Here is a 26,753-nt window from a genome sequence, read left to right on the forward strand (position 1 = left end):
TTTGTTTTTTAATTTTTGTTTCGTGTCTTTTTTTTCTGTAGTTTGTCAATCTCCACGTTGCTGACAAGCATCACACCTCACCCCTTTCCCTCACACTCCCTATTCCTGGCCTGTCTGTGGCATTCCTCACACGATGCGAGCGTGCACCGTTCTGCTTGGAGCTGCTGACAACAGCATTATGACCTTGAGGATAGCAGCACATTGCAAAGCAGCATGTGTTGCATTTAGTTAACTTGCTGTAGCTGGGCACTGCACTTACAAGCTGCTATTGAAGCCCCTGCGCCTCAGGCTTGTGCTGGGTGCTTTTGGGCAGCACTGAGAGTCACCTCCCCTTGCTTTGAGCCTTTTTCCTTATTAAATCCCTCCAGGACTTGGGCTATTTGATTTCCAAACCCTTTCCCTGGTGCAGAGGGAGGAGCGGGGTGGGGAACTCCCTGCACTGGGGCATCGTGGCTCCAGCGTAAGAGAAATTCCTCCAAGGATGGGGTTGCACGCTGCTTGCTGCCTGTGGAACAGCTCCGTGCTGGGCGCTAGATGGCAGACAGTGACTGGGAAATTCCATTGTGGAGCTTCCCATCCCTTCCCCCTTAGGATCACCCGCTCCCAGAGTGGGGAACCTAAACCTGGGGTAGGGATCGCTCGTTCTTAACCTGGTGGCTTGAAGTCCAAAGGATCTCAAGGACCAGCAATGGGTCGCGTTTGCTCCACGGAGGCTCAGTGGGTAACCAGACGCTCAGTGGAATCTTTAGGACAGGGAAATGAGGCAGGGACAAGGCAGCTGGCTTTGATGATGGAGAATGCTTGAGGCTGCCGGGCTTCCACGTGTCATGAGGGGGCAGGAGTGGCAAAAATCCCTCCTTACTCTCCCTTATCGCCTGGGGTTTTGGCTTTGCCAACTGCTGCCCCTGACCCTACAGCGCTAAGGGTGAGACAGCCCCTGCAGTGCCAGGCAGCTGCTTGTCCCCCCGGGCATGGAGCTGTGCAGCCGCAGCCCCACGTGGGTGTTGTCGGTTCCCCTAAGCACCTTCCAACAAAAAGGGGATTATCTATAGCTTGTTAGAGTCCTTGCGGGGAGGGAGAATAAGGCTCTTTGCTCTGAAACGTTCTCTTCCCTGGGATTACAAGATAATGCATATGAAACGACATTAGCTCAGCCAGGTTTATGGATTATTTGAAAATCAAATTCTTTTAATCTCATCCACCATCTGGCACCGGTGGAGCAGCCAGCTTGCTGCCACTTCTACCCTGCCTGTGTCAGAGCGAGGGGACGCGGCATCCGTGCGCCCTGGCACCAGTGCCAGCTTTGTCCCCGTTTTTCTGACAGATAGAGGTGACAAGTCCCAGGAGCCATGTAAAGGGGTGAGGCTAGGTGACAGCCCTGCCTTCTCTCAGGGCACAGCCAGCCCCTTCTGCTGTTTGGTTGTATCTTGGTTGGTTTTCTTTTTTTTGGGGGGATGAGGAACACAAAGCCAGGCACGCTGCAGCACTGCTCAGCTCTCATGTCTGTGTCATGAGTTGCTTTGCCCTCTTTGCTGAGCTTCAGTAGGACCATCCGTCTTCCCTGCCTGCTCCAGAACACTGCTGCACCTACTACCAAAGAGCGTTATAATCTCAGTGCCCATTTAACATAAATAAAAAGCCTTCTGGGACAATAGGTCACGGTTATACAATTTAGCTCAAGTAGAAAAAGGGCCTTTATAGCTATGAATATATGAATACTTAAAATATATATGTAACATTGGTTAACACTGGGACGTGTAAGCATAATATATATATAGCGCTGGGCTAACGGTTTGCTCCTTGGCTCCCTTTTCAGAAGGCTGTGGCTGTTCTGCCTGTCAGCTCCATCCCAACAGCAATTTGTGGCTGGAGTCACAATTCTGCACTGATACGGAGAGTGGTCGTTATGGACAGAGGGACGCTGAGCAACTCAATGGGGATTGGGATGCAAGCAGTGTGGATGCAGTGCCTCTGCCTGCAGGTAAGGGATGGCACGTGGAGCCAGCAGCTTGCATGCAGCAATTTGCTGTTGTGGTTTGCGTGCCCTGAGGATGGTTACGTGCAATAAAAAGGGAAAAACAAACAGCAAGAAGAAAAATCAGTGGTTTTAGAGACAGAGAAACATTGTTTCTGTAGGTGATTACTAATTACACAATTACAATGTTGTCTGTATCATGAGGATTATTTGTATTTTTAGTACATTGTAGTTTTAATTAAACAAATCCTTAGATTGTTTTTACCCTCCTTTGTAATGGAAATCCTTTTTTTTATTATTATTATTATTATTAGGGCCAAAGAATAAATTAATTGTGTAATTAGTGACTATTACTTTGTCACTTCTGGAAGGGTTCTTTCCAGGTTGTACGTGTGTGTGGTGGCTACAAAAGGGTTGTAAAAAGCTGTTTGGTACCGAGACTCCCTGGAAATAACTGTCTGTGGCTGGGGTTGCTGCTGGAGGTATGGATTTGGCAGCACAGCCAGCGAGAGGAATGTGGAAAACCTCTGCCAGGGCTGGCAGGGGAGGAGGCTGTCAAACCTCAATGGTGTCCCCTTGCTTACTGCTTGCAACTAAATGTGTTTTACTCTGATGTAGAAATGCCTTCCAGAAAGCATCCTCAAGCTTTCCATAAACAAGAACTGGTGAAGCTGTGACTGCTTCCACATGCTCCTGCTGGTGGTGCAAGTGAAGCTGTAGGGTAAGATTTCAGCGTGCACCATCCGTTGTTGCTGCTGGTGGCACATTACCCTGTGCCCTGCCATGCGTAGGGTACATAGCAGATTCCAGGCAGGAAAAAAAGAATTTAGCATGCAGGGAGTGATAGGGTCTTAATAGATCTGCACTTATTATTTGGGGAAAAAAAAGAATCAGGATTACAGGCTTATGAGGGATTAGCAAGCATGAATGCCTATTTCTGCATATACTGCTCCTTTGTAAATCCATTGTGCCACTACACTGATATAGAGTTATACCATTATAAGCATGATATCAGTGTATCTGATAGCCTTGATTAGAAGATCCAGCAGCTGTGCTAAGAAAAACAGCCCTGCAGGGCTTTCCCACTAGTGTACTGATTGTATCTTGCTTAGGGCCACAGAAATGACCGGAGGGATGGAACACCTCCCCTACAAGGACAGGCTGAGAGCTGGGGCTGTGCAGCCTGGAGGAGAGAAGGCTCTGGGGAGACCTTAGAGCAGTCTCTCAGTATCTATAAGGGGCTGTATGACAGAAGGGGACACTCTTTAGTAGGATCTATTGTGATAGGACAAGGGAAATGGTTTCAAACTAAAAGAAAGGAGATTTAGGCTGGATATAAGGAAGAAGTTTTTTGCAATAAGGATGATGAGGCACTGGCACAGGTTGCCCGGAGAGGTGGTGGGTGCTCCATCCCTACAGACACTCCAGGTCAGGCTGGATAGAGCTCTGACCACCTGATCTGTAGGTGTTTCTGTTCAGTGCAGGGGAGTTGGACCAGATGGCCTCGAAGGGTCCCTTCCAGCTCATGATTCAGCTGTGAAACCACCACGGTTTCCATTGGACAGGCACCTTGTGAGTATCACCCCTGCTCCTGTAGGGTTTGGATCACTTGTTGAAGTGATCAGATTGAGGCTTGAAATATGCCAGCTGTGCCCTCTCCTGGGTGGTTTAAAGCAGCAGAAGGGAAATGAATGCATGGGGATCCTCAGGTATCTCTGCACTCAGATGCGGTGGTAGAGACATTGGGCTGTGAAGAGGTGCTCAGGTCACTTGGGTATATATGCAAACGTCTTTCAGCTGTGGCTGAAACTGTGTTTCTAGGCATGGCTAAAATATGAAAAGATCCTCATAACTGTGGTATGTCTGTTGGCTTCAAATACTGCATGCCCTCAGGGGTGTCTCAGCTCTTGGAGCCATCTGGAAAGGATAAGAAATCAGTGCAGACCTGGGCAGCTTTATCAGCCTGTAGCTGCTGCCCGCCGTGTCAGTGTGGACAACTTAACCTCTGACTTTGGGCTTACCTAGAGATGGTTGTTGTATGCAGAGATGTGCTGAACAGAGTATGGAGTGTTTATGTTATGTCGAGGACTCCACGTGCACATGGATGTTTGATTTTTCACTAAAGATTTTTCTCTCTAATTCAAACGTAATTTTTTTTCCAGGGAAATGTAATAATAAGAGGCTGTGTGTTTCTAAGTAAATAGCAGCCTTTGCTTGGTAGACAACCCAGTGTTTGGTTTGAATGAGGTTCCTGCTTTGCTGACTCTGGGAGTCACACAGCAATAAAGTGAGGGCCCCTTGTTGCTGGAGCCAAGGGCAGCACGACCCCCCAGCTGCCAGCAGGAAGGAGGTCTCTGAGCTCTCAGACCTGGCTCTGTTCCCTGCTCTCTGCCACTCAACCATCACCGAACAGGGCAGTGTCCCAGGAGTGACCCCAGAGCTGGGGACAGCTGTCCCTCTCTACAGTCTCCTCAGTGCTGCTGCTCTCGTGCCTCTTCGTGATTTCAGCAAGGAAACTTAGATCCACCTGATCAGACTTGAGTGCTTTGGAATTCCATTTATCCTGTGTATTGTGCCAGGCTTCTGCCACTTCCAGTGCTTAGATCAGTGTTGAATGTGAGATTCCAACATCACTTAAAGTGGTTGGGTAAGTGGTGTCCTATTTTCCTCCCCCTAGGACTGTATATCTGTGGGCTAGTTTGTTGTTTGTTTGTTTTTTCCTTAACCATGCTTAAAATTTCTTTTGGCCGTAGTCTCTTTTTGTGATGTAAGTGTTCTGACAAATCTGACTCTATGTTGCACAGCAGTTCTGCATGAATGAACCAGGTAGGTCAAGCAATCTTCCTCTCTGCTTCCTTCCCCAAAGTTGAAAAAAAAAAACAACAAAAGAATGACCCCACAACAACAAACCTGGTGTGCAGGACCCAGTGTGTGCTGGAGACCCTACAATAATAAACCTGTGTGCACAGCCCAGTGCTGATGAGCACTGACATAGCTTCAAATGTAGTGATGTTCCTGCTGATGTGTCCCTTCTGAGGACATCAGCATCAGCAATCCTTTTAGCTGTGAAGCAGGGAGGATGACTCATGAACCGTCCCGACGCAAACAGTGTCAGTACCTTGATGGTCCATCAGGTTTCCAACTTGCGTCAGCAAAACCGGAGGTGAAGAGGGAAATGAGAGTGACAACACGACCTGAGTTTGAGGAGAGGAGGGCAAGTGCTATGGAAAATAAAACTCCTGCTGAGCCTGTGTCCCCACTCTTCACCAGCCCCATAGTGCAGGGAGAGCCAGCTCTCAGACCTTCAGGCACAGAATGTTCCTGTCACTTGTAGACATTACGAATGTTGACTCTTGACATATTCTCCAATGGGCTCCAAATTCTTTCTCTGCCAACAGCCTGAAAGCATCTTCCCTGCCTCTCTGCAGAGGCTTTCCGGGCATTGTGGGACATGTGTCCTCATGAGTTGGCCTGGGAGTTTGTTCTCCTTTGCAAATCCCTCTCTAGAGTCCCATTCAGCCTCCAGTGCCACCCCTTTTCCCCTGCTGTCCCTCCTTAGGGATTTGTTAGGATGGTCCTGCCTTGGCAGGTGTGGCAAAGTTCTCTTTAAGAAGAGCACAAGTGCTTGGAGAAGTTCAGTTTGCAGTGAATCATGGGCTGCTGGTGCAAGAAACCTTCCTTTTGTCAAGGCCAGAAGCAGACCAGAAATGGTGAATGCGAGAAGGCTGCTAAGAGCAAACTTCAGATGATATGAATGCACTTGCAATAATTAATGGCTCTTTTTATCTGAAGGTGCTTAAAACTGACATCTTCTGGAGCCATGAGAATGAGATCTTTGGGATAAACAAGGAAGAGTGTTTCTTTTTTTTAAAGATGTTTCAACCGATATAAGAATTTAACATATCCCTGTGCATCTATCCCTGTTTGAAACCCTTAGGAGAAGAAAAACTGGTGAGAGAGAAAAGGCTTGGTTTGGATCCAAAGGCAGCCGGGCTGGAGCACGACCTGTGATTCAGATGTCACCTTTGCTGAGTGCTGAACGGGGTGAAGAGCCCCCTGTTCCTGCTGCAGGGAGCTTCCCACACCTGCATCCTTCCATCCTCCATTACTTGCCCCAGTCTGGTGGGATACCCTTCCCCCAGGTAGCAAACCTGATAGAGCTACAGGGAGGACAGGTGAGTATTGAACTGGAGCTGAGCTGTAATGATCCTAAAAAAAATTAAATCTGGCTTTAGATGCCCCAGCTGGATCTTAAAAAGGGTTTCACTGTTCCTAAAGCAAAAATGTAAGAGAATGCTCTGCATCTGTTTACCATGCATAAGGGTCAAAAAAGGCTCCTTCCCCCCCAGGGTCCCTGCAGTTTCTCTACCAGAATTAAAAGGCACACGCAGAGCTGTAGCAGCAGGGTGAGGAGGAGAGCAGAGCAGAAGGAACAGAAGCACCAAGCCTTCGTTTCATCCCACCTGCGCTGCGGTGCTGACTTGCCCCGAAGAGTCGCAGGAAAATCCTGTGTAAATGGAACATAAATGTTTTATGAATTCAACCCTGGTGGAGTAAATTAAAGGGTCATTAATGGCCTCATTAAAGAGCTTTGCACTTTGTTCTGAATTATGAAAGCTGTCGTGCAATGTTCAACTAAATGGAGTTTTCGTTGAGATTTTGAAACTCTTTAACTAGTTTTCTCCCCCCCCTCCATTCTTTTCTTCCCTTTTTTTTTTTTTTGTTGTTGATGAGAAATGTCTTTTGAGGGAGCCGCCTGTAGTGCTACAAACTAGATTTCAATTATAAATCTTCTTATGCTCCACTAATTGCCCAGAATTTTTCTTGAGAGCTGCCTGAGGTTAATGCTGATGAAGAAAGAACCCTTTTGTCTTTTCTTGAACTGGGGCCTCCCTCACTGCTTCTGGCAAGACATCAAGCTGGGAATTACCTCCAGTGACACCCAGATGGTACATGGAAGGGACGACAGATGAGTTGGTCGCAGCAGCTTCTTGGCTCACCGCGGGCTGGGGAGAAGCCTTCAGATTCTCCAGGGCTGCCAGCTGACCCTGGCCCAGAAAAGTGTTAGAGTCCATCTCCTCCATTTCACTCTTCCGCTCCAAAAGAGTGGCAGTGCACTGGCACAGCTGCCCAGGGAGGTGGTGGAGTCGCTGTCCCCAGAGGTGTTCAAGAACCGTGGGGATGTGGCACTGAGGGATGTGGTCAGTGGACGTGGCAGGGGTGAGTCAACAGTTGGACTAGACAATCTTAGGGATCTTTTCCAGCAAAAACCTACCCCGTTAATGCTCGTTTCTTTGACTTGTTGACTTGCCCTCTGCAAATTCTTTGCACAGTGACACGACAAATTAAACCCCTTATTAACTAATTAAGCTATTTCTCCAACCAGGCAGGAAGGCGAGAGGAGGTTGTTATTCTTTCTATTTTTAAATACCAGCAAGAGACACATGTGTCTGAGATGCGTGGTGGACGGCTCCAGCTGAGCTGTACCGCTGCAGCCTGACACCTCTACAACAAAACCCATCAGGGCTGGAACTTAGTAGGCATGGTGGGGATGGGTCGACAGTTGGACTGGATGATCTTAGAGATCTTTTTTAACCTTGATTCTACGATTCTTTAATGGGCCTTGTAGCTCGGGGCAGGCACAGAGCTCAATAGTGCAGCCTGCGAGCACACGTTTGCTTTGAAGTTGATGAAGTTTTCTGTCATTTTAGCAAAATCAGAGCTGAGCAGCAACCTGCCCTATACTAGGGATGTCCTCTTCTGGCCTCCTTGCAGCTCCATCATCGCTCTTGCTTCTGAGCACGGCACCATGCACAGACCCGAACACGGGCAGGTGTGACCCTTCCTGGGTCTGTGGGCTGGAAGGGGCTCGGAGCTGTGATGGTCCACACTTGCAGAGGGTTTGGGGTGAGTGCTGTGGTGGGAGTGCCTGCAGAGTGTGCTGTGGCTTCAGGGATTGCTGTGTGGCTGGGAGCTGGGATGGAGGGGTTTGTGATTTTCCCATGAGAAGTCCCTAGCTGGTGGCATGGTGGAAGGGTGGAAGGGTTCTTGGGAGAACACAGCACGGCTGGTGCAGCCCTGGGTGTAGAGAGCGTCATGTATTTGTCCTGGTCTGCACAGATAGGAGATGAGAGGGCAAAGGGAGCCTGAAGGCTCCTTGGGCAGAGAGATGGATGCAGGCACACCTGGGGAACCCCAGAAATGCTTTGCTGTGCTGTTTTCAGTGAAGTGACTGATGGGGGCGGATTGAGGGAGGAGGATGGATATGGGTGGGGAGCAGATTTAGGAAATGATTTCATCATTGATTAAATGTTCTACGTGCTGAGACTTTGCAGAGGTTGGGGAAAGAGCAGCGAGAGGATGTCACCAAAAGATCTCATTGCCAGCTGAAGGGAAAAGAGATGGAGCTTGTGAGGTCCTTGGCCATGCAAAGCCACACTGGGAGAATGTGGGTGCAGCAGGGACAGCAAATCCCACCTCACCCATGCCTGAAAATCTTTCCCCTATTTAATGCATTACTGCCTGCTTATTCCTATAACAAATAACTGAGTCAGCGGGAGAAAACCAAATGTAATTTATGTCTCAGTCCAAGCAAATAGCAAAGGCTGCCAAATCCGACAATAAAAAAAAACCACAGTGATCTCAGATGTTTCTCTCCTCTATATTAAGAGGGAGCAGCACAGCGTTTGGCCGTGGTGCCGATATGGGGGGACAGGAGCATGCAGGGGACAGCCTTGTGCAGCACTCTGTGCAGGGTGTGCTGAGGGATAGAGGCCTGGGAAAGAACACCTCAGCTCTGCACTGCTCCCAGCCCAGCTGCAGGTGCATAATGGTACCAAAAAGGCGTTTTGCTGTGCAGTGGCACGGAGCTGATGTCCCCACCATGTGCCTGTCCTGACATAAGTGATATTGAACCCTTCTGGGTATCCAGCAGTGCTTGTAGATGGCTGAGAGGGATTAAAGGAAAGGTACGTAGGCACTTTGATTAACTGCTTTCCTAGAAGAAGGCATTTAGTGAGCACAACTGAGCTATAAATACCCTATAATGTTGCTCTAATACATGAAACAAAATAGTTGATGTTGAGCTGGAATGAGGTTGTATTGTTTTCTCTGTTCATCACTGAGCTGTGAAATTCCAACTTTGTAGGGTGTGCATTTGGTGCGTGCTGGGTCCATGTAGAGAGCAGGGGAACAGGGTGCCCAGGGCCAGCTCTCCTTTAGATGTGTGCTTCGTTCCCTTACTTGCTTTTTGGCCATACAAACCACAGAACAGCAAAAGGGAGAGGAAAGAAACATTTTTCCTGGTCTGGGCTAAGAACAATTTGGTCTCGTTATAATCTGATTTCACCTGTTACTAATTTTCCTCTGGTTGTGAGGGCTTGGAATTGTTTGTTTGGTAAATGAAGAGGGAAGAAGAGCTGTTGGATGTTGTTCAGTGTGAGGTAATGATGGTGAGGGCACTCCAGGTGACATGAGTGGTGCTGGGGGTGGGAGAAAACTCTGACCCCATGCAGTGCCCTATGGGGTTCAGAATGGGGCAGAGGGCATCCCCATTGCCTCCCATCCCTGCAGCGTGAGTGGGACTCCTTACTCCTTTATGGAGCTGTGGTGGGGAAATAGGAAAGCACAGATGTATGGGGAATTCCCAACACGATGCCAAGTCCCCACCCTCCAGATCAGTTTGCATCCCCCCATTGCTATCCTTCTTAGTGTAGTAGTCCTGTTGCTGTGACAAATAGTTTGGGTGATGTGAGCTGCTGAAAAGAAATGACTTTATTAGGCGAAAACAGCCTGTGAACCTCCTGGAACAAGCAGACTGTTTAAGTGACTCCAGATTGCACGGGAAGGCGGCTGCTCCCCTAAATCCCACAGCGTGCCTCAGCCGGGCTGCAGCATTGCATGGCACAGAGCATCGCCCTGCACGGCACAGCTACTGCCTGGGGATGGAGCAAGTGTGAATAAATCCTCAGCGCCAGAGCTGTTTTAGCATGCCTCTAATTGGAGCCATAAAGTTAAACCTGGCCACTTAGGGTTCTGCTGGGAACTGGGGCTTCCATTTGCAGGCTCCCCCGTGCAGCTAAAGGGCACCGTGCTTGCTAATAGGCGTTAAATTGGAGCATCACTTTTTAATAAGCCTCCTAATGGCATGATGCAGCTCCTTGGCAGCTCTGGGTTGCCTCCATTACGGTACCCACATGCTGGGGTGAGTGATGGAAGGTGGAGGTGGTGCCAGGTACCAGAAGGTTGGAGATGCACAGAGCCAAGGATGCACCCAGCTCCTGTGCTCCCCTGTGTACTCCATCAATTCATTGTCAGGACTGCCCCTACCATCAGACCAACCTCATCATTGGGACCATCCTCTCTGCGATGGCGATGTTCCTCCTGTGTGCATCACCATCCCTGCTCTTGGGCTGTCAGAGCAATTCCAGATTTTGCCTTTCTCCTGCTTGAGACTGAGCAGGATTTGAAGTGGTGCCCGACTGAGCTCAGCCCTGTCCCTGGCTGCAGGATGGGGATGCCTTGGGGATGATGCTGCTGAGCCCCGGGGGACAGGCGATGGGTCCAAGTGCCCGCCTGACTGCTGCTATTTCTGCACAATATTTCTGCTTTGCTGTGCATGATAAGCTGCATCTGAGATGGTTCAGACTGGAGGAGATGAGGATCAGGGGGGGAGACCTTACTGCTCTCTACAACTCCCTGAAAGGAGGTTGTGGCCAGGTTGGGGACCTCTTCTCCCAGGTAGCAGTGATAGGATGAGAAGGAATGGCCTCAAGTTGGTACAGGGGAGGTTCAGATTTGATATTAGGAAGAAATTTTTCTCAGAACAAGTGGTGAGGCATTGCAACAGCCTGCCCAGGGAGGTGGTGGAGTCACTGTTCCTGGAGGTGCTCAAGGAAAGGGGAGCTGTAATACGTAGGGATGTGGTTTAGTGGGTAATGGTGGTGGTAGGTGGGCGGCTGGATTAGATAATCTTAGAGATCATTTCTAACCTCAGTGATTGTATGACTGATGAAATGTGAAGCCTGTCTGTCCCCCCCATTCCAAAGGGGTTCCTCTGATCCTGTGACATAAGTGACATTGGGGATGTAACTGAGAACTGTCCCGGCAAACACAGCTGGCTGGATCCAGGAGGGAAGTTTCCAGGCTGCTTTTGCAGAAAGGGCTGGGTTCCCAAGGAACAGGCTTTATTTTTATATAATCCCTCTGCTTTGGGAAGTTGGAGGGGGTTTGTTGTTAGTAATTCAGAGGAGGGTGGTTAGAAGCGCTGTGCTGGCCTAGAGATGAGTGTGCCTTCAGATTTAACAAGAGGCAGAGAGCATTTGCTCAAACTCTGCTCCCCTTGGGGATGGGACAGGGCAGGACTGAGGCAGATGGGATTTGTCACCTCCAGACCAGCAAATCGGAGACCAAAGCGGTGGAAGGGAATGGATGCAATTTTTGTCAGCTCCATCCGCGCTGGCGAATGCAGATCATGAATTACACACCCGCCAGATGACAGGCTGACATTTTAGCTCCAAACATTCTTCTATAATTAGAGAATCTAATGCAATACAGGGAATGGCTCCATTTTACACACACATTATCGTAATGCCTTTAAATAAGATAATTGATTATGCCTCTGCATAAGAAAGTAAAATATTCGGTGTAATTAAAACCGACATTCAGATTTTGGCATGCTGACAGGTGAGGCCATGTGTCATTTTATAAATCCTTAAAGTGATATTCACACCCACATTCGAGTTTCTGAAGTTTAGGGAAAAGAAGAAAAGAAATCCTCAGTGCGGAGTTGTTTTTCTTTTTAATCCCGAGTTCAAATGTGTTTTGAAGAGAGGGATTTCTTTTTATTTTTTTTTTTCCTTCTGCTCTCATTTGTCTTCATTTCAGCCTCGTATCATCAGCTGACAAAGCCCTGCAGTCATGCTCTGTGAGCAGGGATGCCCAATCCTCTGAGGAGATGCAGGTTTCAGCACCAAACCTCTGTCTGATCCTGATGAGCTCTCGTGCAGCACAGACCTTCGTGCTGGAGGTGGGAGAGCACCTTGTGGTGCTGCAGCAGCTAAAAGCCCTGACATCCCAATGAGGGATGAATGAGAAACCCCATCCTCATGGGACAGATGAAGGCATGGGCCAGCTGAGAGTGGGGTGACATGGGGACAGGGCCCCGGGGACTGCTGTCACTTGGGTTAAATGCTCCTGTTCCTCTTTTATAGAGCTTTTATGCCAAGGAGTGAGGATTTGTTGCTTCTCCCATACGTTTCTGTGGCTGGAGGTGCCTTGTGAATTGCACTTCTGAGACAACCAGGTGCCCAGAACTGCTCAGGACCACCTATGAAACCTATGCTGCTGAGACTCCATCTTGCTGGTAATGGAGGTTTGTAAGACAACTCCCCACCACAGTGGGGTCATGACTCCTGCAGTCACTGGGTTGATGGTAGGGCCGGAGGTTGGGATTCTCAGTTGTGAGAAATCCTCTAAGTCAAGGCTGATGCTAACCTGCTGCTTCAATATTTGCCAACTGCTGCATCTTGAACCTTTGCAAATAGAGCCTTGAATACTTTCAGCATATTTAAATCTATCCTTATTGTCCCATAGCATGTTTCTGGTGAGATTTGGGGAAGATCTGGGCAAAGAACCTCTGTCCTTTCTGCTTTCCCTGCATCCCTGTCCTCTTTGAAGGTGACACGCTGCTGTACCAAAGCCGTGAAGGTTTAAACTGACAGCTCCCAGCCTCAAAGCTGGCTGTAGAAGCCAAATCCAGCTTCCTCCATACCACTGCATCCTGACTTGGCTGGACAGAGTGAGGGCAGGGATTGCCCATAAGCACCACATTGGAGAACCCTCCCTGGAAGGATGTGAGCTAAGAGGAGGTGCTTCTTCATCTCAATCCTCATCCATATTACCATTCCCATCCTACTCCTACCTCCATCACCATCTATAACCCCATCTCCTTCACCATCTATAACCTTGCCTCCCTCCCTATCCGTAACTTCATCTCCTTCCTCATCCCCGTTCTCACCCATAACCCCATTCCTATCGCCAACCCCATTTCTACCTATATCTCCCCATCTCTGTTCTCATTCCCATTCTTATCCATAACGCCACCTTACCCCCATCCCTTTCAATCCCCTTTGTGCAGGACTCTGATGAAGGCAGGAGGAGGAGGAGAGGCCGAGGCGGCGGGCAGCTGCCTGCTCCATTGCCATTAGCGATGCGCTCTGCTTTCTCCCCCCACTTAGGCCATTATTCCAGGCTCACAAGGCTGTGGTTGGCAGTGCGGGCGCCGGGCCCCGCAGGGATGCAGGCCCAGCAGCCAGCCCTCACGTCTTCCTCTGCTCTTAAGTGGGCTGGTAAAGGAAACCACCCCCCTGTGCCTGGAGAGCAGAGCCGTGTTAAGCCGGCTTGTTTAAAAGCACTGCAGCTTTCTTTTGGCACTGTGACAAGCGGGGACGATGGCAAAAAGTCTCTTTTCTCGCTGCCCCATCACTTCTTATTGTGTGATGCTAACAGGGCAGCGCATCACTGCAGCCCTCCCCATGCACCCAGCTCCTCCAGGTCAATCATATGCGCAAGACTCTGGTGATGACATCCTGCTGCCAAGTGTCGCATCACCAGCTCAGCTGCTGTCCCCCGGTGCTGTCTCACGTTTGGCACCTGTGCTCCCCATTTCCTCCACCCGCACCAGCTTCTCACCCTCGCACACCCCCAGTGATGATGCAGTGCGCGGAGGAGCAGCATTAGTCACTGTTCTGTAGGAAGAAGGCTGCGAGCAGAGGAGGAGGAGAAGTGAAGCCACAGTGCGGAGCCAACAACCATCCCTCTACGTGTGGTTGGGGCTGAAATAATGGCACTGGGCTCAGGCAGTGCCCTGGAGCTGGCCAAGTGGGCAAATCCAGCTAGGATGACCCATAGAGGGGGAAGCGGTGTGGGAGCACAGGAACCAGAGCTGCTGAAATGTTTCCCCTGGGATGGAGCTGGGATGGATTTCCTGAGCATCCTTTCCTCGATAGATGGAGCCTGTTGGGGAGAGGGTGGCTGAAGGAGATGAGCTGCCCACAGGGCAGTGAGATGCCTTGGGGGTCTGTGGAGAGGTCTCTGCAGAGGTGTCTCCTGGGGATGTTCCCAAAGCCATTCTCTGCCTGGTCCAGGGCCACTGCATGTTTCTGGATGAGAAACGTGAAGCTCAGCCCTGAGATGAGCTCTGCTTAACAGCCACTTCCCTACTTGCAGCTTCAAAGTCCTGCAGAGTGTGTGGGCACCAGACTGGAGGAGAGATCAACCATAGAACACCATCTCCTTTCTTGCAAATAAGCCTCAGTCCAGCCAGCAACAAAGCAGCAGCTGCCCTATTTCCAGGGCCGGTGGGAGTGCAAAGCCCTCTCCTCCTCATATTCATCGTTGTCAGCTGCAGATTCTGCTGTAGCCTCCAACTGCATGTAAGTCAGGACTGTGCCATGCAAATGGATGGGACTCAGGAAGCATCCTGCACCACGAGCTGCTGCCAGGACCTGCTCTGTGTTTTCATGTCACACATGTCCATGTGTCTGCATCTAAGCCTGTTCTTGACTTGCCCAGTACACACAGGGATGCTGTGCATGCTCCATACTTTATGTATGTTAACTTTTCATTGTATCCAGACCCTCTTCCATCACGTGCGTCATCAGGTTGCTGATTGCTTTCCCCATGGTGGTCTGGAATGTGAAGACCAATGGGGTGCCAATGTACCTGTGGACCCTGGGACACCAATGCACTGGTGGAGAGTTAATGAATCACAACATCACTTATGCATTAACTTCTTTGAAATGCAAAGCACTCCCTTGATATTTCAGCATTTTCCACCCAGTCCAAAGCAAAACCCAATAGGTAGAGAACAGTAGGGAGCTGCACAAGGTAACACTTCCACCTTGTGTCTGGTACAACGATTGCATCAGCATTCATTACAATGGAACTTGCTGCCCTTTAAAGCAGTTCAGCACATGCTGTATCTTCAGCTTTCCTGCTTCTGATCAGCTCTGCACTGAACTGCTTCCTTGCATGCATTCAAAACAGTTTGTAATTAACAATCACATTGTTTTCCTTTGAACATCAACAGAGATACAGAAAACAGAGATTGAGAGCTGAGATGTTGGTACGACTGGGTATTATTCTGCTTTCATGAAATGGCTTTTCCTATTTTGCTGCAAATTTAGTGCTGATGAGAAGCTGGGCCAGTGTGCAGGCAGCCGGGAGGCTTCACTCACCACCTCATGGACAAATTTCTCTCCTATCACTATGGGGAAGCAGGAAATTTGAGCTTGGATGCCCTGTTACCTTTGCCTACGCTGAATGCATTCTGGACACCATTGCCCCATTCACAAAATACACTCAGCAGAAAAACCTGCAGAGAAGGATGAGGAAAACTAAGATTGTGCAGGCTCCTGAGCTACGCAGCGTGTTGGAGCAGAGCGGCTGCGTCGAAGCCTTGGCTCTGTGAACAAGAAGCAGATTACAAACTTCTTCAGTTCTGGTGCAGAGCTTGGATGGGAGGATTGCTCCCTCCATCTGTTCTTCACATAGGCAATCTGCCTTCGAAAGCCATCACTGCTTAAGTATGGAGGAAGCGTAAATGCAGGAGCACCTGAATATTGTTTAACAGATGGGGACACACATTTTTCAGGCAGAGATTTCCTTTCCATTGCCCCACTTATTTCAGAGGTGTTTTTCAGGACCATCCTTCCAGCGCCTGGGAATAGGATCCCAGCCTGCAGTTTGTGGCGACGGTAGTTAATTCTCAGCAGCTAACTTTGCTGAGAACACTCTTGTGACATTTGTGAAATTTGCTTTCATCTCCTTCCCTTCCAACTAAGCTCACATTTTTCATCAAAGCCTTCCAAGAGGCATCACACTCCATGCCACACTCTCCACCCTGGGAGCAAAGTGGCTGGAGTTCATCTGTGCCATTCTGAAATGCTCAAGCAAACCGATAGAGCACACAGCCAGGCTGCAGCCTGCGAATGCCTCTGCCCACATGCACATCTTCTCTCCCTGCAGGAGCTGCTCTTCTGTTGATGATGCTCACTTGTTCTCGCCCCTTTTGCATTAGTACGTACAGCACTTTCAGCTTCATCAACCCAAGGACAACTACAAATCTTCCAATGGGAATGCTGTTGTAGACTGCTGAGTGGCAGAAAGGAAATTGCTTTTCTTTGCAACTTTTTGATGATTCCATGCAAACAGATGGTGGACCCCATACCTCAGGGACTGCACACTGAAGCCACCACCTCACTGAGTTGGTGAAACCAACAGAAATGTGTCATATGGACCCCCACAGAGCCCATCTACTGAGAGAAGTCACAGCTGGCAAAGAGGAGGAAGAAAGAACTGAAAATATAGGCACAGAGGATGGACCTCAAATTTCTCAGTTTTCATCTCACTTCCCCTTCCCATTCTTTAGTCATCGTATTCTTTCCGGAAGAAAGTGGCTGTTGGAAAACAGAGAGAGAAGACGACAAACACTGCTGTGGAATTATTTAACGAGCCAGAATGAATTGCATTTGAAATCATTTAAATGGGATCTGGGAGTATTTAACTGCAGCGCAGGAACTTAACAAGAGTGGGAAAGGATTTTGTGCTAATTGCTGGCAATGATATACCTACGGAGAGAGAACATGCAGCAATTAGTAAGCAGGGCTGTAATTTCAGCCCAAGGTCCCTGCATGCCCTGGAATATGGCATGGATTATCTGCTGAAAGGAAGACAGGGGCCTTGGTCTGCATGTGACCAAAGGGCAGAAGATGAGGTTCTCATTAAGAAGTCATTAGCCAAGATTGTCACACAAGAGATGGGTCTGCTCAGACCCCACTGCACCCTTCCCAACCTAACTTGGCTCAAATTGACAAAACTGAAGGAAACCCAAAGCCCCATCCCAACATGTGCTGTGCTGCTTGGTCCCTTCCCACCTGCAGGGACTCATCCTGCCACCAGCCCTTGCTCCAAGCTGTGAGTCTACACAGAGCGCAGTGGGATGACCACCAACTTGGCCACTGCTTGCTGGGCAAGGAAGCCAGGGCATCCTTGGTGCTTGTAGGTTTGGGAAGCAGGGTGAGCAGGAAGCTGAGCTGGAGAACAAGGACATGTCCTTCCTATAGAAATACCCATACAGTCCAGACTGTATGATGCCACTGTTCTGATCCTGCAAACTTCAGGCACAATCGATGTCCACCAACACGTCCACAACCCCAGCCCCGAAAGAATCATCTGAAACAGCGCCTGGTGAGACCAGGTGTTCTCACTATGGGCTAAGGCAGAAAGCCACCCTGCCTGGCTGAGCCTCTGCCACCTGACTGAGGCACACAGCCTCTGACAGCCTCTGCTCATTGTTTTCTATCTCCATTCTCTCTCTGCGATGCCTCTGTCTTTGGTTTTTGTCTTTCAATCAGTTTTCATCTCAGTAATTCCCATTCAATGGTTAGTCTCTGATCTTTCTAATTGAGATCAGAGCTTCATGTAATAGGGAGGGGGGAGGGAGACTATTTTTAATTTGCTACGTTCCCATTAATAACAAGTTCTAATTAAAAAACCTCCATCTTCCATCCTCCCAAGTTCAGAGGAAAACTCTGCGACTTCTGTTGGAATCTTCTCCTGATAAATTGGTACCACAGCCTCCTAGAACAGCTGGTCCTCTTTAGCAGGCATCGTAATTAATGGGAATAATAAATGCATTCAAAGCAGGTTCGTAACCTTCCTTTCTGTGCACTCAGGCTTCTCTTTGCTTTGTGAGAGAGACACATCAGCATCTCCACTTCACAAACAGGCCCAGCAGAGCTGCCTAATTCTAAGAAGCCCAGATGCCAGTGGTAGCCACTGGGCCATCACAGCCCCTGTGATACCCTTTGTGCAGGGCTCCATTTACACCAGCTGCTGGCAGGGGCTGCCTTGGGCTGCAGATCAGCTGTGCTAGTGGTGGACAGACTCTTGCTCTCCCTCTTTGCTTTTGTTCATCGCTACTGAGTTAATGGATTTGTCTCAGGAGCAGCCAAACCGGGAGCCATCAACACAGATATCCCCAAGATGAGCAATCTGTCCTGAGCAGTGATTTCAATTAAAGGGTCATTAGCGTGAAATCTTATCCCACCCAGCTCCCATTTGCCAGGAGGAGGTCCTTCTCCCCGTCCCAAGCCTGTTCTGCGGTTAGAGCGTGCTGCTCCTGCTAGAGCCCTCCCGTTTTGCTAAAACACAGCAGCTGCTGCTAATAAACAAACATATTGATCATAGAGATATGGGCTGTCAGGGACTTAATTCATAAATGAAACGTACTGGGGAGTGCCTGGTGGGAGAGGGCTGTGCTTGGAGAGCTCGAGGTCAAGATGGTGCCTGGAGGTGGGAGCAGAAGCTGCTTAGCACTGGGGTTGGTGTTAAGAGTTCAAAGGCTGAATTTGTTCATGGTACAGAAAGGAGCAGGGCAAATTTCTCCCCTGTCATTATGGGCCATCAGTGACAGAGAGGGATGTGTTGTGGGGAAGGGCTCCGGTTCCTTCCTACTGAAACATTTGGGTCAACCCAACCATTTGGGGCTAATTTAAGAAGACCATCAAATATTCTCCAAAAGCCAATCGTAAAGTCCTAGAAGGATCTGAGGCTTGGAGAGAAATAGGTGCTGCCTGCCTGCTGAAATCTGTGATGCTGGGATGGCAGAGCATCATGTCAGAAACTCCATCAGTACAGAGGAGGGGACAGGAGCAGAGCTGCAGGTTTCCAATTTTCCTACCCTCCTGACAGCAGTTTTCCTGATTTGGGTCAAATTTTCCCTCCACCTATAGACAGTAAAACTCTCTTTTTGTGTGAGATTAGGACTGTGTCACTGAGATACTAATGGCTGCCACTGTTTCTAAACTGTTGTTATTGTTTAGCATCTTATCAAAACAAGGTACAATCAACTCACAGGTGGATTCCACACAGCCAGGGACTGTAATTACGACAGGTGTGTATTTGAAATACCCTTTACAGGTGCAATAAATTACAATGAAACAGCCAAGGATGGAGGTTGAACTGTAACAGGCTGCCATACTTTTGGTATTACCATGCCAAAAGCTGTCGTTGAAATAGGCCTTGGTATTTATGGTCCTGGGTAGTGGAGGCTTTGCTAAGATTCTGATGAATGAACTTCCAAGGACAGGAATAGCTGTCAGTCTGAAATATTTATCAGTCTGAACTCTCTGTGCGATTCATGCCATGGTTTTGCTACCTCCATTTTTCTTCCCGTCTGCTTGCTTTGAAGCTCAGGTTCCCTGGGCACCAGGTATTCAGCACTGCTGAGTGCTGTGCTACCTCCTGCCCCTGGGGCCATGTTTTGGGCTCACCAAAGGAATTCCTGCTCCCCTGCAGTGCAGGAGATGGAGGCCATGTCTAGATGACTTCATGCTTTCCCCAGCATGTGTCCGGATGCTGCTGCTGCAATGCCTTTGCTGTGGGATTCCCACATCCCTCTGGCTAAGGAGAGGTCAAAGGAGCTTCGGGGCATGCAAATATGACGGGCACTGCAGCCTTGGTAGTAGATCCATGCATGAAGGAAAAGGAAGGTGGGTTTGCTGAGTAGGCTTCAGAAAAGCCTGAGAACCAGGATTTCTGTGCAAAGGCAAAGCCTGATCTCACCAACTGGGAGTTTCCGTGCTCCTCGGGTCTCCAAGGCACCCGAAGCTTGCAACTTAATAAAAGTCTAAACATTATCTTCTGAAAGAAGCAATGAAAACTCCCAGTGAATCACCTGCAGCAAATGCCAGCAAAGCACGTTTCCTTGAGGTTTCTTGAAGCTACCTCTGAAAGGTCAGATCTCTCAGTGAGACAAAAAGCTCTCTTCTCCCTCCTAGCTGTTCCATCAATACTTTTTTTTTTTTTTCTCCATTTATTTTTATCTTCCCGTTCAGGAAAACATACATAAAAAAAAAAAAAATGCTGCTTCCCATGACAGCAGCTAAGTCCAAAGCTCAGTCTTAGACTAAGAGCTCAGTCCAAAGACCCCAATACACTTTAGGAGCAATAGAGGAGGTGAGGAGACCCTAGTGATGATCAGGGCAATGCAAAGTCAGCTGTGAAGTTGGATGCAGAGGGGACAGCTGATATTCTCCACTCAGAATCAAAGCAAGAGTCTTGTCCAGACATGTTCCCTTCAGCCAGGGGATCTGGCCGGCTCCGAGCACCTGATCAGCTGTGGGTGTCCCCGTTCATGGCAGGGGAGCTGGACTGACGGCTTCTTCCAGCAGCCAGCTCACAGGGTCTGGGCGTGGGCAAGGGGGAAGGAGGCCCCACCTCCTGGCGAGAGAGCAGGAGCTCTGCAGGGAGGATGTGTCTCCTCTCTCACTCATGCACTTAATGACTCTCCACTGAGTTAATCGTGCAGTACAATTCAAGGGTAATATTCCTAACCGCACCGCTGGGCCCTCAGCGATACCTCCAGCTGCGGCACACCTCCACCTGCTGACACCATCCCTCCTTTTTCCCCATCTCATCTCTCTCGGTCGTTATGGCCTTTGTCCAACAAAGCACTTAAACAGGTGTTCCCCTGAGCAAGTAACCCAGCCTTCTCCATGCGGTGAATCCCGAAGGCCGTGCAGGAGGCATCTGGCCACCTCTGCCCTCTGCACACCTGGGGTTTTTTGGTGTAGAAAAGCACTGGGGCCAAGGGCAGAGCAGATGGAAGACCCTTGGCTGATCTTCTCGCTGTGTTCTGCAGTCCTGACATCTGTTCGTGTGTGACAAGGGGAATAAATCACTAAGGATTTCCTGCCTGGACTTGGGGAACCTGAATGCTGCTGAAGGCTGAGGTCCTTTGGTTTGCTCAGCCCAGAGAAGAGGAGGCTGAGGGGAGGCTGCAGGGCAGCCTACAGTTCCCTCATGACCTACAGCTTCCTTATGGCCTACACCTTCCTCGTGGCCTACATCCCCTCCATGGCAACCTACAGCTTCTTCATGGCCTACATCCCCTCCGTGGCAGCATACAGCCCCCTCACGGCCTGCAGTCCCCTCATGGCAGCCTACAGCTTCCCCAAAGGGAAGAGAGGGGCAGGCAGTGCTCTCAGCCATACGGTCTGATTTTGGGGACTTGATGATCCTTATGGGTCCCTTCCAATTTAGGATATTCTATGATTCTGTGCTTCTATAAAGTGTGCGAGCCCTCTGTGCAGAACATGATTCTTGCTACCAAAATGTCTCCTGTATGACCAGAACCAAAATCTCTGCATTTCACCCCAAAAGCAGCAGACTCAAGGTTAGCTCCATGCACCAGTGCAGTATCTCTGCTGCTCAGCTCGGTAACAAGCCGCAGATAAGACAGTGGGGCTTACATTTCAGGACTTAAATATTCAATTAATCAATGGAATATTCCATTAGTGTAATAATCACTTGGCATTGGCTGATCTATCGGTACATCTCAGCTGGGCCTCGCAAATTGATTTCTGATGAAGTTCTAATTGACTGCACAGGCAGAAGAGGACCTGTCTGAGCATATTGAAGTGGGGTCTGTGGAGGCTCTGGCAGTACCACCTCCCCACAAGGAAGGGGAAGGAGAGGGGGAAGGTGTGATTTATGCCCCATTTATCAAGCAGCCTCTACCCTATCCTGTTTTATTGGTCCCAAGTGAAGTATGAGAGCTTACAGCTTTAATGTGGAAATTTGCAGGCAGCTGGAGACCCCAGTGAGCTGCTGACAGAATCACAGAATCACTGACAGCTGCTTGTCACTTGTGCTGTGGGTGCCGGGGGGACCTTAAATCCTGAGCCTCTCAACACGGGATGCAGCCGTGGATCAGGTCACATTCAAAGTGCTGAGGTTTCCTCCAGAGCACTCCACTCTCCATAGAGCCATACCAGCAAAGCCATGGGTGTTTCTTTCCTGTTGATGTGGCTTAGATCTTCTGGGAGCTGGGGTGCATGGAGGGGGACAGCATGTCCTCCTTGGCTATCCTGGAGCCCTGAACCCTGTGTTCTGCCCTCCCTGAGCCTGGTAATAGCATGTCTCCTTTGCAAAGTTATGAGCTTTGTCAGGCAAGTTTGTGGGCACCTTGGGTTGTAACTCCAGTATGTCTCCAATATGTCTCCAAAGGATCTGCCATAAGGGCTCAGGCAAACTCTGTCCCTGCAGTCTGGCAGTGCACTTCTATTGCTAGGGTAGATGCTGTAGGAGAGCCAAGGCGAGGTCTGTGATGTACCTGAATGTAGAGGCACACAGAATATCATAGAATATCCCAAGGTGGGGAGACCCCAATTCCCACCCTCACAGGACAAGGGTTAGGCTGCCTGGAGATGTGTGTTGCACCAGAGTATGGTTCTTCAGTGAAGGTCCATGCAGTCTGACTGACAGCCCCATTTTGCTCCTGAGAACATCACTTGTGACCTACTGGCTCCTTCTGAGCTCTCCTGGTGGGAAGAGGGCACTATGCCAGGTCTCTGAAGCACGCCTGACTCTGCTTCTCCTTCAGCACGCATGGAGACCTAATGGTTGAGCTGGGCATGAGGAAGGTGATGGATAGTGATTTCATGAAAATTGAAAACAACACCATCAACAAAACCAATCAGTGCATGTGTGGCTGGCTGCTGAGTTTTAAGAGAAACGGCTGTGTTTTTCAAACACACAGAAGTGACTGTAACTTCCTCTCCATCCTCTACCTACATTAACTTAAGAGAGAGCCAGGTGCTTAAAGGTTGCTTGGTAGGCAATGGCTGTTCTGTAAAGGGCTACTCATCTCTAACAGAGATAGCTTTTCTTTTATTGAACATCATCCAGAGTGGCTGAAACCTGATAAAAAAATCCAGAGTGATAGCTTTCTTTTTTTTTTTCCTTCCTATTTCCAGTGAGGAATAATAACCAGCAAAATAAAAAAGGCAATTGTCTCGCTGTATGCACTGCTTTAAGCAAAGGCTTTCTGTGGCAGGGTTTGCAGCTTAGGTAAATGTCCAATTAGAAAGATTTTGAAGAAAGGCCTTGTTTGAACATGTCCCCCCCACACCATTTCCATTTCCAGTATTTCTAGCCTCATCTATTTGTTATATGAGAAGGAGATTTAAGAGGATGAAGCTGCATGTGTGGGGCTTAGGTGACAGAATTATCCTTGGGAAAATCAGATTCAGGTGGAAAGTGGCAACATTTAGTGAAATGGCTTAGCAGACAATATTGGTGGACACTTGGTACGTGGACACTTAGACTTGATGATTTCAGAGGTCTTTTCCAATTTAATTATTTTATGATTCAGTGATTTTATGATTCTACAAATATGTTTTTGTGTGGTGGTCCCTGGGACATGGAGATGTGAGACACATTAGGTTGATTCTGCTTCCTTGCAGCAAGGACAAATGCACTGAGATTTATGGAAAAGGGGTTTCTGGCTCTAAAAAAAATGGAAATAAATTTTACATGGGGATGATGATTCCTGTTCACCTCGAACCTAGGGTGACAAGCTGGGAATCAAAGCCTTTCTGTGGTTGTAGCTGCGGGTTGCTTCAGAGCAGTCTTGACTGATGAGGTTTGACTGATTCCTAGTTTGTTTGTTTTTGTTGTTTTCCAAATGACTGTTTTTAATTACTCGATGAGCAGAGCCAGAAGTACAAAAGTACAACCAGCAATGGAAATGCGTCTGAGCGGGGCTGCAAACGGGGTAGACAAAGCCCACGCTTATGGCACGTGGGGATATTTCTGCACAGCAGCTTCATCTGCACAGGATTGCACACATTTCTCACCACTCCTTGGGCACCACGAAATGTAGAGATGTGATGCACACTGAGATGAGTCCTCTCCGATCCTTAGAAAATCCACCAGGATTGAATTTGGCCATACTCACGAGCATCTGGTACATATATCTGCTATAGAAAGAGTAGACCCTGTTCTTCAAAGCTGTCAGCCCTATTTTTACCCACAACATGAAGTTCAATTAAAAATTACATTATATGTCTCCCAGATACGTGTTTCTCTCGTCTCTCTCCTTTTTTTCCAAGCTGTGCGACATATGGGGCAACCACACTGCGTGTGCTCAGAAAGCATGTCCAGTCCTCAGCATGTCATAGATTCCCACACAAATATGGAGGCTATTAAGTAGAAGTTATTAAGTGTCATTTCTAATATACTGGAATGTGACAAGGAAGGATTTATTTTTATGCTGGTGCCTCGGCCATCAGAGCAGTGGTGGGTGCGCGGTTTTTCTCCACTGTTGGAGCTCAGCAGAGTGGTTTCATTGACCTCTACCTCCCATTTGGTCCCTGCTTGGGATGTTCTTGGGCTGGAACTAATGACATAGTGTGGTTTAAACTTGGAAAAAGTGACGCTGAACATTTGAGAATATCAAAACCCGTATGGAGAAGCAGATGTAGCCCAAATGCTCATCCTGAATTGAAAGAGGACACACGGCCCAGCTGAGTTATGGACCAAGACAGGAACCACTTCTGATAAACTTCTCAAATTCCATCTCAGAGATGGGCAATGGAAACCACTGGTATGTGTAAGCACTACAGGTTGTTTAATCCTTCCACCCCCAACCCTACTCTGATTGAAGACCATGCCTGGAGTCAACTTTTCTTGTCAGAAGCGGAATTTCAGTCTTTCTAATAAAAACACTCTTCTTCTCCATGTTCTGCACTGTTTTCTGGGTGATGAAATGCAGTTCCTCTCCTAAATGAAGCTATAGGCAGTTTATTAGCCTGCCTAATTAACCCATAATCAGCGTTTCGTTCTCCTTTAATCACAGGCTGCTCACACCCTCGGTTCACAGAGTGCAACCACGCTACAGCACATGTATTTATAAAGGGAAAAAAAACATGAAATGTTCCACATGCCATGACCTCTATTTACAGGGATAATGTCAGTGCATTCAGGCACTGAATGGGGATGACTGGGGGTGGAGTGCTGGGGTGGCTGCAAGGCTGACTAGGTGCATCCGGGTGGCGAATGGCTGGCTGTCATTGATAGTTGGGATGTAGGCAGCTGGGGATGGAGCAGTGCCTCCTATCTCCATCCCTGCACTGTAGGACTGTCTCCCAGTGATCTAGCTTTCTGGCAGTGATCCTTCCACAAAACTACACCACATCTGCTGAAAACAACGTATTCCTGAGACAACACCTGTGGCTTTTCATTTGTTAATTCTTCCTCTCCTTGCACACCCAGTGCCACCTCCCTCAGCACTGCCTCCTGCCCTTCCAGATCCTCATGGGCGGATGCTCCGTTCTCCGCTCTAGCCAAACAAAATAGACTCAGCTTTCTTAACATTTCCTTGTAAATCAGGTTTCTGATTATTGCTGCTGCCCCCTGAACTCCCTCCAATTTGTCACTCTATTCCCGATGCTGCGGTGCGCCGACCATGAAGAGACAATGTTTGAAAACATCCTCAACCCAGGCGACGATCTAACGAGGCAGTGTATAAAAATATCGTTACATGGTGAGCTGAAGGCATTGTGCAGCTCTGTAATCATTTTCAAGATGGTAAAATCATTCTGCAAGGACAGCCTGTCTCCACTCTGATAAAATCAGGGCCAGAAAAGCAGTCCAGCTTGGAGGAACAAATTGCAAACTTGGTTGTTTTTTTTGTTTGTTTTTTTTTGGCGAGGATTTATTTTTAAATAAGGGAGCTGTCATAAAGTGGGACAGCTGTTGGGAAGATCAGGTATGAATAAAACCATTCCTTCCAGCCTGCTCGCCCTCTACATATCCACAAGATCTGTTTTGTACAGAAGGAGATGAAGAAAATGCATCATGCCAAGAAGATGGCCAGGAGATGGATGATAAGTTGACATTTGAGCCTGGGGTACTGCTAGAGTCATAGAACCACAGAATCATTTGAGTTGGAAGGGGCCCTTCGAGGCCATCTGGTCCAACTCCCCTGCACTGAACAGGAACACCTACAGCTGATCAGGTGCTCAGAGCCCCATCTATGCCTGATCTGCAGTGTCTGCAGGGATGGGGCACCCACCAACCTGGACAACCTGTGCCAGTGCTTCACCACTCTTCCTTCCACCCAATATAAATCTCCCCTCTTTTCATTTGAGACCATTTCCCCTTATCCTATTGAGATGATTCCAGCTTGACATCCTACACTTTGCCCATCTCTGGGGCACCCGGATGTTAAAGGCTTCACAAAACAACCTTAACATCCTCCCACCCTGCATCCTCCCAGCTTCTTCCAACTCACGTGCACTGTGTGCTTTGCTTCTCTTCCTCCCCATTATTTTCCTTCCTTTCATCATTCCTGCCTCATATGCCGGGAAAAGGTGAATTTAATTCTAGGCTAATGAAATGCGTAATGTATTTCTTGAAGAATTGCAGTCTGAGTTAAGAGGGTATACTGCCTTTTGCTAAACCTCTTGTGGTGATTTTTTAATTTTTTTTTTTTTTCTCTCTCTGTCTTTGTCTTTGTAAATGCATATTGTGTGAGTGCTCTGTGCATTTACAGAATGCTCAGAACATTGTCCTCAGTGGCCATTGTTTGGGTTAATTTGTGCTGCGTTGGGCATCACCAATGGAATAGATCCAAAGCCCTGGTGATGTAAATCTTCTTGATTTAAAAAAAAAAAAAAAAAAAAGAGAGAGAGAGAGAGAAGAAACTTAAAAAAAGAAAATAAAAAAAAAAAATTGTAGTGAATCCCAAAGAGAGAAGATTTTAGGACATTTTGCACCCATTGCTCGCTCCTGGCAAGGAAGGCTGGGATGATTTGGGGTTGGTTAGCACAAACCTTTCATCTGTTTGCAGAGAGAAGGAAAATTAAATCTCATGGCCTGTTTGTGAGAGGAAATTGCCCAGAATAGCTCTGACAGAATAAGCTATTCC

The 26,753-nt window shown here is 48.4% G+C and overlaps 1 long non-coding RNA gene across 2 annotated transcripts; it reads left to right on the forward strand.

Annotated features, from left to right (window-relative positions):
- LOC104912851 (uncharacterized) lies at positions 1–24,562 on the forward strand. Of its 2 annotated transcripts, none has more exons than XR_014886006.1 (5): positions 1–721; positions 1,817–1,981; positions 5,913–6,150; positions 12,187–12,347; positions 14,204–24,562. It is a non-coding gene; the product is annotated as an uncharacterized LOC104912851 (long non-coding RNA). The 2 variants fall into 2 exon arrangements; XR_014886007.1 differs by having other exon boundaries at positions 1–717.
- Positions 24,563–26,753: the final 2,191 nt, after the last annotated feature.

Source organism: Meleagris gallopavo, chromosome 12 (genome assembly GCF_905368555.1).
Source record: "Meleagris gallopavo chromosome 12, MGAL_WU_HG_1.1, whole genome shotgun sequence".
Taxonomy (NCBI): domain Eukaryota; kingdom Metazoa; phylum Chordata; class Aves; order Galliformes; family Phasianidae; genus Meleagris; species Meleagris gallopavo.